Below are 10,720 nucleotides of genomic sequence, written 5' to 3'. Positions count from 1 at the left end.
AATAAAATAAATAAAATGGACTAAATGGAGAAAGGCATTCATAAATATATAGATATGTGATAAATAAAAAACAGTTAAATGAAGATAGAAATATGAGCATTGACGGTATATAAGTCTTTCAACTTATTCATTTATAAAGTAATTTTCATACTCCAATGTTGGGAGAAAAACAAAAATATCAAAGAATATATAAAAACAAAAGATGTAGCAGCGTGGGCGGGTCGCGCGGGCTGCGGAGAGGCGGGCCGGGCGCGGAGCAGGGGAGAGGCCCGCGGCGGCGGCGGCGGCGGCGGCGGTGGAGACTGGCCCTGGCGGCTCGGGCCCCGCATCGGAGCAGGCCTCGCGGCGCTCCCCCGGCCGGCGCGCTGGTCAGCGAGGCCCAGGCCGCCCGCCGCGGCGCGGGGAGCGATTGTTACTTTAGCTGATGGGTGCTTATCGGACGGCCCACATGGAGAAGAGCTTCATCGCTGCAGAAAGTGCTGTTGGACAGCGCTGATCTGGACTCCTGTCTTAGCCTTGGTTGTGGATGTCATGTTCTTGAAATCATGAATCCTGTTTATAGCCCTGGTTCTTCTGGGGTTCCCTATGCAAACGCCAAAGGAATTGGTTATCCAGCTGGTTTCCCCATGGGCTACACAGCAGCGGCTCCCGCCTACTCCCCCAACATGTACCCTGGAGCGAACCCCACCTTCCAAACAGGTTACACTCCTGGCACACCTTACAAAGTGCCCTGTTCCCCCACCAGTGAGGCAGTGCCACCATACTCCTCCCCGAGCCCCTACCAGACCGCCGTGTACCCCGTGCGAAGTGCCTACCCCCAGCAGAGCCCATACGCACAGCAAGGCACATACTGCACACAACCCCTGTAGGCAGCACCTCCTCACGTCGTCCACCACACCACGGTGGTGCAGCCCAATGGCATGCCGGCGACGGTGTACCCTGCACCTATCCCTCCACCTACAGGCAACGGGGTCACCATGGGCATGGTGGCTGGGACCACTATGGCGATGTCAGCAGGTACCCTGCTGACTGCCCACTCCCCAACTCCTGTCGCCCCTCACCCAGTCACGGTGCCCACATATCAGGCCCCCGGAACACCCACCTACAGCTACGTGCCCCCTCAGTGGTGATCACCCTGCGATGTTTGAGGATGGAGCTGTGCGGTCACATAATGGAGGTTCCACAGCTGGTGCTGCAGGCCTGGCGCCTCCAGCCCGGACTTTCTTCCTAATGCTCTGACACTTAGCTAGCACTCCTGCGGCCCGCCCAGCAGGTCCCAGCGCCATGAGTCTCCAGCTGACTCTGGGTTGTTCTTACAGCAAATCCTGTTTTATGGGCTGCCTGGCAATTTTTTAGCTAACTATAGTGATAAAAAGGGAGTATTAATCTATTCAGAATCATATCTAGTTGAATGCATGTTTAAAAAAACAAACACAAAAACAAAGCTTGCTCAATCTACCTGCAGTGACTGATGCAAACCCATCATATGCAAAATCCAAAGGAATGGAAAGTGTTTTACAGCTTGTATCCCTAATGCACTGTTGTAACGTATGCAAAGTCTTAAAGTTGTGCGTGTTAAAGTGAATTTCTTCATAGAGCAAAAAAAAAACAACAACAACAAAAGATGTAAAGATTTTGAATAACTCAGTTACACAAATACACAATTTATTAAATGACTATTGATTACAACCCATAAATAAGTTAAAATAAATTGAATATTTATAAGGAAAAAATAAGAAAGAATTATGCATTTAGAAATTGAGAACAAGTCTTCTAAGTTGCTATAGGTTTAGGAAAACGTAAAAAGAAATATATCAAGAGTTACGAAAAAGAAGGAGATGCTTTTCAAACTTGTAGGATACGACTGAAGACATATCGTAGAAGGGACATAAATTGTGGCCTGGATTTAATATTTAGTCACAGAAATACATTTACCGGAATAGTAGGCAATATATCTGGGGAAATAGGAGATATCTGAGAAAAACAAACTAAAAATAAAGTAAAACAAAACAAAAGTCTTGTGCCATATAAAAAATGATTAATTTACCATAAAGTAAAATTTAAAACAAATAGTAAACAGGTTCTGGAAGTTAAGGATAAAGATTTTATAAGAAACACAAAGGGAAAAAAAGTATAAGGAAAACTGGATGAAAATGCCAGATACAAAAATTAATTGTTAAAGAATATATAACTAAAACAAAGTGCTAATTAACAGAACAGACATAACCAGTTACTGATTATTCTGCTGAATTGTCACATAGTGTAACCCTCTCAGACAACATCCAGATAAACAAATTGCTTTAACATAATAAGCATCACCAAAATAAAGTAAGTAAATACACAGGAAGAAATATTTGAAGAAATAATGAAATTTTTTTCCCAGTTGAAGCAAGATTATATTTCCCCCTCAAAATTGATATGCAATGCCAAACATAATATAGTAAAAAAAATCTACACATGGGCATATTTGTAAAGTTTAAGACCATAAAAGGTAAAGAGAAAATTCTAAACTTTCTCAAAAGAATGCCTTACAAAACAAAATAATTATGGTCTCATCTGACTTTTCCGTGACAACACTGATACAATTTTAGCCTCATTTTTGCAATAAGGAAACTAAAAGCTTCAGTTATTTTCCCAAAAATACAGCAAATGGGAGAGCCTGTCAATGTTGTCCGAATTTATTCCTAAGTAGTTGGATCCCGAGTTTCCTATACTCATCACCATATACACTTGTGTGCGCTGCTCTATATGCGTGACTTTTATTTGTCCTTCAACTAGTATCTACCCAGTTGAATGCAAGTACAATATGGCAAGCAATGTCCTCAGCACTTTGGATGCATCAGTGAAGAACAAAGACAAAAATGCTTATGGGTGCATTAGATACTAAACGTAAACATAATAAATAGGTAAATTCTATTGTATGCTAGAAGATCATCAGTGCTACAGTGAAAGGAAAAGTGGGACAAAAGTGAGGCCAATCAAGAGTGACGGGGGTGATAGTGGGGAGCTCATGCTAGGCCCCACTGAGTAGCTACCTTTGGAGCACAGACTGGAAAGAAATGAGGGAATTCACCCCATAGATTCTTGGAGAAAGAGCAGTCTAGTAAGAGGAACCTCCAAGTGCACCAGCCCTCAGGCATGACTGTGGACAGTGTGTTCTAGAATCACATGGATGCCTGTTTGGTTGGAAGGAAGAGGAGAAGGTGAGAGCAGTGAGAGATGAGGTCAGAGGGTAAGTAGGACCTACACTGGTAGGGTCCTGGAGGCCTTCATGGGGACCATGGCTTTGGCTCCAAGGTTGCTGGGAAGCTGTTGCAGGGCTTTGAGCTGGGGAGTGCCATGATCTGACTCTCACATAGGACTCGGGCTACTCTGTTGAGGGTAGGTTGCTGAGGGACATGGACTGAAGAAGGGAGATTAGGCAAACATTTCAGAAATTCGAGTGAAAGTTATGAGCAGCTCAGAGCAGAGTGGTAGCTGTGGAGGTGCTGAGACGTCACCAGATTCTGGGTGTGTTTGGAGGTAGAACCAACAGAAAAGCTGGTGGACGGGACACAGAGTGTGTGCAGTGAGAACCCTCATGGGTGACCTCAAAGCTTTGGGCTTGAGGCGCTGAAAAAAGTCACTGCCATTCAAAGTACTGAGGAAGGAGGTGCTGGGGCAGTATGGGATGGGGGATCAGGATACAGGTTTGGACTTATGATGTCGGAGATGTTTAAGAGCCATTCAAAGGGAAAGGTCACCTAGACAGGTGGATGAGTGACTGAATCAGCAAGCAAATATATATGAAATCTTTAGGAACCATCAAAACAAAGGCAAACAACCCACTAGAAAAAAAGTGTGCAAAAGGAATGAACAATAGTGTAACAGAAATTGTGGATGACCAATAAACATATCAAATACCACTGAGTATAATTAATAATTATGGAAATGAAAATGAAAGCATTAGGTAGTATTCCACACCTGCTATTTTTTTGTCAAATACTCAAGTGAGCGAACGGACCAGGTTTGGATGCTGATGTGACACACAGTGAACTCGGATGCATTGGGGGAGAAGCATAAATCTGTGCAATCACTGAAGAATAATCAGGAATTACCTGGTAAAAGTTCTACAATCATTTATTTTTGTCTTAAGTGTTCACTGTAAAACAATTTCTACTTTCATAAGGAGACTTGTCTAGATACACTCATTGAACTCTTATTTGTAATTGCAGCAAATTAGAGGAAAACACCTGAGTAGATTGTGTTTAAACAACGTAAATCTATACAGAAGTTATTATCCTTTTAAGTGATTTATAAACATCGGCACATCAGCGTATCCCAGGACAAAAGGCAGGAAAAGAAAAGACGAACACTTTCAGTGTGATTCTTTGAATATAAAGCTCAAAAGAGGCACACACGTATTTGAGGATACAAACACTTATGATAAGGTTATAAAGAAACCAAAGGATTGACTGAAACAAATTTAAAAATGTAGCTCTCTGGGAAATGTAGGAAGAGGCCACCAGGGGTTTGAATGGATTGCTGATGTATATTTCCTATATATGTGATGATCACAGGTTATTACATTTTATTTTAAATGTGTAAATATTAATAAGATGTATTCTCTGTGTGTACAATATATTTCATAATAAGAATTAAAATAATTTTAATTTTAAAAGTTTCAAAAATCAGCACAAAACCACTAAGGAGACTTCACCTTGTGGTTCTACTTCACCATATTAACGAGTACACTATTGTCATCCCACTCTCGATATACTTGCAAACACAGACCTGCTTCTGTTAAGCAAATGATCCACTCACTGCGTTCCAGAAATAACCTAAATATGGCAAGCACTCAATAACATTTGCACCAAAGTAGACCGGAAATCAGCAGTTGATTTGAACATTCACAGCAATGGGAAGTCCAATGGCTAACAAATACGGGAGGAGATGATCACTTCCATACCTAATCCATAGACAGCAATAAAATATTACTTTATTCTCACCAGAATGATGATCAACGGTTGTGGGATCCCAAACAAGCAAAAAGATGATGGAGGACGTATTACTGTAGATGCGACAAAAAAAGTGCATAAATTTGGACCAACTTGTGGAAGAATCTTAAACAATTTCTGCTCCAGACACACCCCAAAGACTAATAGTATGCATATCAAATACATGTGTATTTACACGTTTGGAGAAAAGTTTTCTGTGACGAGAAACTCTAGTTAAATATATCTGCAGATCTGAAACAGGTGAAATGTTGCAGAATGGGTGGATCTGAACTACAGGCTCTGTCACTGGGGCAGAGGGCAGCAGCTTCCCAGAGATAGAGATGAACTGGAGCAAGACCCTTTATGTGATGTCGGAGGACGTGGTGGGCTTTTGCCTTTTGCAAAGGGCTAATACATATTAATCAAACTGATATCTGTGGTTAAGCTTTTAATGGGAAGTTTTGAGGTCAGGAATTTGAGGAGAAAGGCTCAGTATTACTGCAAAGGAAATAAGACAAACTGTCTTCTGGCTGTGGACCTGCTATGTCCACAATATCTGAATGGGGAACACAACTCAAGTCATGAATCATGGGAACCAGGTTTGAGTTTGAACCCCAGACGTCTGCTGAGAGGAAGTTATAAGCTGCTAGACAGAAAGGGTAAGCACAGATGGTGGGAGACAGAATATAATGTGTAAATGAGTTTGTCTGTGTATTTGTGTGACACAGAGAGAGAGATCCAAATAGTTGAGTCTAATGTTAAAAAAAAAATAACCCCAAACTACCATAGAAATAGGAACTTGTTACAGGTTGAATTTATATTGTGGATAAGAAAAGTCTTGCAACATACACATGCACACTTGAAATTTAATGAAATAGAAGTATAACTTCTATTTTAAAAGAACAGGAAATTTTGAAACAAATCAGGAAGGATGAAAGGAGAAAAATGAATGCAAAATAAACAAAACCAGAATCTTGGAAACGTAAAATATATGCACTGAAATAAAAAATAAAATAAATGGAATGCATTCTAGAATCAACATAGCCCAATAAAAATTTAGTTTACTAGAAGACAATAATGAGATATCTGCCCAGTATGTGACAAAGAAAAGAAGGTAAGAAATATAAAAAGCTGTTATAATATGGAGAAAATGAAGAGCGCATGGAGGTAAGGGGTAATAAAAATTAGCTATGAATTTTGCACCCTTTAATAAGATACACAAAGACTAAGCGCCATACAGTATGTTAGAAAATTGTATGACTTTCCAAATCATAATTAATTATCTGAAGTATTATTAACATCTGTTATATAATGTTATAATAATGATAATTATGTTATTATTATCTTAAACATTTATTGGATCCAAATACTTTCTTTCAAATTAGCACAAGAAAAAATGGGGGTGCAGAGATTGTGGGAGGCCTCAAACATGTTTCAATCCAAACGCTGTCTTTAAGTAGCTGGGAAGGTAGAAGCCCCCGTAGAAGACGAGGAATTTAATCTTGCGCTGGTGCATTACCAGAGCAGTAGGAAGGAGAGACAGCTAACAGCACTTTTCTTATCCTAAAAGTTCTCCAAGATAATCAATAATTTTCCTTCCATGAGTGCTGAAATTGAAGTACTGACTGAAATAAGTCAATTCATCCTATCCTATGATTTTTGTATTTTTTACTGACTTGACTGAATGTTTTACCAAATTGATACCATTTGTTGGGTTTTGTTTTTGAATAGTCTAGCCTCCATTCTTGGGCTTTATGAATAAGTGAAATGTGTGTAAACTTTAAACAATCAAATACCTTCTTATGAAGTAAAAGAGTTGAATAATATGTATTTCTACATCCAATAATATACCCAAGTATATTTTTATTTCAGTGATAGTTTTGGCATAAATGCTGACATGGTCAAAATATTGAAATAAAGCTATTATGAATCTGGAGTGATGACTTCAAGATACTGAAATAAGTGGTAATGTTGGAGAAAACAGTGCATCCTTGGAATGATGAACTTATTCCAACCGCCAATCATCAAGTACGGAAGAGCCTCAAGAAACATGAGCATAGTTGTTAAACGAGCCCACAACCACCCAGTGAGCTCATTTTGATGTTCTACTACTTTAAATTGAGCACACTGTTGTCCTTCCACTCCCAATATGCTTGTCAACACAGAAACACACCGAGTTTAATCAGACGCGAAAGGTCCATCCATTGTGTATGAGAATTGCATGAGGCAAACCTAAAACTTGTTCTCAAAGTTTCTTTTTTATCTCATGTTGCCAAATTCTCCTTATGTCCATGTGGGACCTCATTACTTTCCAAAATGCCTGGGAGAGCTGAGTTGGAAACCCTAGGGATGTTTTAACAAGCTGTTGTTTTTGGATCCAAACTACAGGTGCAAGTGCTTGTCATTTCTTCTACTTTGTTATACATTGTTATTTTTATAGTGCAGACTCTAACAAGTGCCCTGGTCTGTCCAGAAAGGAGTTGAACTGGCAGGGCTCCCAGCTCTCGGAAGTTGGTTAGCAAAGGAAACAAAGCTGCTTTCAAGCCTTTTTTTCATGTTATGTGACAGACAATGTATATCTTTACTCAGTCCCTGAGCCTTTAACCTGCCCTGTTTTTCGTAAATAGTCTCTGTGGGAGGCCAGGTGATGTTCAAGTTGGAGAAAACAAACCTCCAACTGGAAACTCCCTGTGAACAGTGTCCTGAGAACAAAGCAATCACACTGTGAATTCCAATTACTGGGTAATCCTGATGCCTTTTCTTTGCTCCCAAATGAAAGTTTTTTGGTTTTATTGTCGTTGTTCCATAAACCCCCTAACTCACCTTTGAAAAGCAGACAGAATATATTATTGAGTCCTCTGTTAACGCACAAGCCTCAGGAGAAACGACACTAACATTTATCAGCCCAATCATCATTGGAAAATCAATTTTGATTTTATAATCTACTTATACCCCACTCCTCTTCCATATTTTCTTACCGCCAACTCCCTTTAAACAAAGACTGGTCGCAGCACACAGACTAAATTACTTAGATAACTGATTACTGGTCAGACCACACACACAACTGTGGTTTAGCAACTGGCCAACCAGTGCCCCTGAGTTATCGATGTTACTTTGTAACATTCACAGAACAGAGGGTTCCTTGTGGATATTGAAAGCCTCGTCTAAGGGTTTCCTAGTTTCCACTCTTTTTGAATAGCCACCACTTTCATTTTGTCCTTACATATTTGTTTTGACAGGCATATATAACAATCTTCTTTTTCCAAGATATATGTAATAGTATACAGATAATATAGATAACATACACATTACATATAAATATATGTAAAATATTTTATCTTATATATAAAATAAATGTATATAAGAAGTGAAACTATTAAATATTTGGATAGCTTTGGTGTATAGTGTGTCAATATTTTAATTACAACTTGATATCTAACATTTACTCTATCTTCTAGATGCATACCAACAAATGCAGTTCTGAGATCTGCCCTCCAAAGCACATTTCTTTTATTTGCTATTTTAAAAATGTAATATTGTCATCCCAACCATATCCCTTGCTTGTCTCCACTTGATCTAATACATTCCATAAAGTAGATCTTATATGAAATCTTACTTCATCAGAGTTGAAAAGTGCATATTTAAAAACAGCCATTATAAAGAGGGACAAAAAGACCAAACGGGCCTTTCTTGTCTCACATCATTTGAAATTATTCAGGATAAAATATATAGAAATATAAGTTTTGTCAACTTTAAAGCTAATTTTATTATTTTTACCGTCAAAATGAGTTTATTTTGGAATAGCCAAAAGAGTTCCCATTTGGGACGCGCATGCTGTAGCGAACCACAGGCAAATCCAGACAAGAAAGGAGAGGAGCTTGCTTTCATAATGAAAGAAGAGAGTAAGGATGGTCTATTCTAAACAAAGTTCATTGGGGGAAAGTAGAAGTTCGGGGTGACAACAACTTCTCGTTGGCTGAGCTGCGGCGTTTCTTATTGGCTGGGCTACTGGCAGGTAGAGAGAGAACTCTCCCTTCAGAAGTGAAGTAGCTGTACTTTCTGTCAGACGTTGAAGCTTCTGTGTCTTCTTGTTTGGAGTAATTGATGACATGTGACAAGGTGTGAGAGCTCCCCCTACAGGTCTCCCCGACTCCAGTTAGTGATGATCAACAGGACCCCGTGACCCCGCTGTTTAATCAGACAAGCTGAGTAGACAACTGTCAGAGTCTGCTTTTTTCTCTCTCGCTTCTTTAACATTAAGCTCATAGATGATCTCTCTTAAGCTCTCTTCCTTGTCAAAGAAAGTCATATGGAAGTCAAATCAACAATGTAGGTTCATTTATTTATAAAGAATAAATGTGAAATAATTGTCAGAATGTGTCCTTATAATTGAAGTAAGGTAGCAATAAGCATGATTTGAAATAGTGAGACCATCATTTGAAACCTTTAAATTTATTTTCATTCAGATTTTTTATTTTAAGTTGACAATTTTGAAAAGAAACCAATTCTGAATTCCTTCCTCTCAGAACTTGTTCCACCATGGCTTCTACATTTTTCTCACTCATTGTAGCACTGAACACTGCACTTTGTTATGTATATATATGAATAGTACATCTTTATATGTGGACTATCTTGCACAATTCTCTACCTAACCCGTTATATTGATACATACTCCTCATGCAGCATAGAAGAGACTTAACTTTCTGTATACCTAGTTGCCTAGAAAATCTAAGAAAAAAATTTAAATGGAGGCTATAAGATTTGTGTTTACATCTGTCTGTGTCTATATACGTATGTTGTAAATATTTTACATATTTTCTACCTCTAGATGGTATTACCAAATTTAAGAGCTCTATTTAATTGCGTTAAAGGTGAAGCACTTATAAGAATTGAGCACTTTACTCTTCTCAGAAATATAACGGAAACTAACCCATATGTGTTTTGCAAGTAAATGCGATACAGAATAATTTTTGGTAAATGAAAGTTTATTTAGATTCCTTGGTTTGGTTGAAATAGGCATGTTCTCTGAGTTATCAGCATTGGGTATGATACAGACTCCATGTCTATTCTACTTGGGTTTATTGATGAAATAAGCTCATGTTATCCTTGTTACAAAATTTGCTAGCTATAAAAATCACTTATAATAATAGCGGATTTTGTCTAATGTTTCACAAGTTTTTGTAGGCAATCTAAATATAATTATTAGGAACAAGTGAACTAAATAGATATAAGAAATATAAAAAGTTTTTAGGTGAAGTTTTTATGTGTTATGGTAAATGTACTTAAAAATAACTTCAAAATCTCTTGGTAACTTGAAACATTAGAGTTTTTCTAAATTATGTACACCCATGAAAATTTATTGAGTAAGTAGATCATTTCCAAATAAGATAAAATATTAGACATTAATTACTAAACATAGGTTTACCTACTTTTTGCTTCTTTTTACAGAAAAACTAAAAGGTGTTTGCGTCTATTAATGAACATGTCTTGTGACTCATTAAAAATTTATCCTGTGATAAAATGTATGTTTTCAATAAAGAAGGTAAAAGGGATGGAGGGATTTTTTTGTTAAGAAAGAAATTTTGTCCTAAAGTAAAACTGGTTATGGGAAAGAGGAAAAGGCATGTTCTGAAAGTAAAAAAAAAAAAGAAAAGTTATAGGTTTGTGGAAGAGGCACCTTGGGTAAAGAGTTTTGTGCATGGGCAAGTTGGCTAAGCTTGGAATTAATTTCATTAAGTAAATGG

At 38.3% G+C, this 10,720-nt stretch overlaps 1 pseudogene; it reads left to right on the top strand.

Moving 5' to 3' along the window:
• The first annotated feature begins 545 nt into the window (after positions 1 to 545).
• On the top strand, positions 546 to 1,318 carry LOC139044077 (myelin-associated neurite-outgrowth inhibitor-like; annotated as a pseudogene).
• Positions 1,319 to 10,720: the final 9,402 nt, after the last annotated feature.

This window comes from Equus asinus, unplaced genomic scaffold, assembly GCF_041296235.1.
Source record: "Equus asinus isolate D_3611 breed Donkey unplaced genomic scaffold, EquAss-T2T_v2 contig_583, whole genome shotgun sequence".
Taxonomy (NCBI): Eukaryota; Metazoa; Chordata; class Mammalia; order Perissodactyla; family Equidae; genus Equus; species Equus asinus.
Note: the sequence above shows the minus strand (reverse complement) of the source record. Positions and strands in the feature narration are given on the sequence as shown.